Raw genomic sequence first — 1,275 nt, forward strand, 5'->3', positions numbered from 1 at the left:
TGCTGCGACATCTGCATGTTGCAGATGCCAACAGACTAAATAAACTGATCCACAAGGCCATTAATGTTGTGGGGATGGAGCTGGACTCCGTTGGGGTGGTGTCAGTGAGGCGGATGTTGTCCAAGATCAAGAAAATGCTGGATAATAACTCCCACCTACTCCATGACATGCTGGCTAGTCACAGGAGCACTGTCATGATCCGGACTTTGTGACTCCGTGTTTATGTTTTACTAGTTATTATTATTCTGGGTTTTGTTTTCATGTTCCTATGTGTTCCCCAGTCTGTGTGAAGTTTGTGTCTTGTGTCATTGCGTGTATGTGTTTCCTGTTTTATTTTGAAGGTCTGCGTCTTATGTGAGTGTTTTCAGTTTGCCTCCCTATTACTCGACACTGTTGAATGTGTTACACTGTTTTCTTGACATGCTTTACTGCTGAATCATAAAAAGAAAGATTGTTCAGGAGACTTTGTGTCTAGGGCAGGGGAGATAAACCACATTCCATACCCCCACCTTCTGTAGAAGCAGAGGAGCAAGGAGCCGAGGTCATAACTTAGGCGCCGTAAGGGAGAAAGAATGTGAATGTTTAGGCTTTTATGACAAGGTGGGAGCCACTAGAGGCTATAAGAAGCTGAGCAACCCGAGATTTTGCTGTGACCCTCTTCATGCATGTCTCCCCATCATGATGGCTTATGCTCATAAGTGTTGAATTGTATGGAAATAAATGATTGTTGATTGAGCATTTATACACCGAGTACTGTCCTTCCTTCAGCCCAAAGATTAAAAGAATTGGGAGATTTCAACAGTACGAACCAGCAAGCATGGACCCTGCGGCACTCAATCCGTCCGAGGAGCTCCAGGATGACATCAGCTACAATGTGGAGATCCTCCTCGGGCTGTGGCTGGAGAATCCTCCGTACGAGCTTTGCCGCACCGTTGAAAACCAGCTACAACGGCTCTTTTCTGGCCTGCCATGGCTTTCGAAATCGCTTCCTCCGACCATGCAGGCTTTTCTCCGGCACACACCTCACCTTCTCTCAGCCACTCCTGCCTCGCTGCCTGACTCGCCGGGTGTGATCTTGCCCGGCCCGTCAGAGCCGTCTGCGGGGAGGAAACCCCGATCGCGCCGCCGGCGCGCCACCCCACAGCCGGACGTTCGGGCTTCTAATTCGCCGGCTGTGGTGAGTGAGGACTCTTTTCAGTTTTCTGACTGTGTGACTGTTCATTCAGGGGCTGTGTTCTGTGCTGCAGATGATTATGTGAACAGCGTATCACCTGC

Source organism: Pundamilia nyererei, unplaced genomic scaffold (assembly GCF_000239375.1).
Source record: "Pundamilia nyererei isolate P.nyererei 1_Seehausen unplaced genomic scaffold, PunNye1.0 scaffold00363, whole genome shotgun sequence".
In the NCBI taxonomy this organism is placed as follows: Eukaryota; Metazoa; Chordata; class Actinopteri; order Cichliformes; family Cichlidae; genus Pundamilia; species Pundamilia nyererei.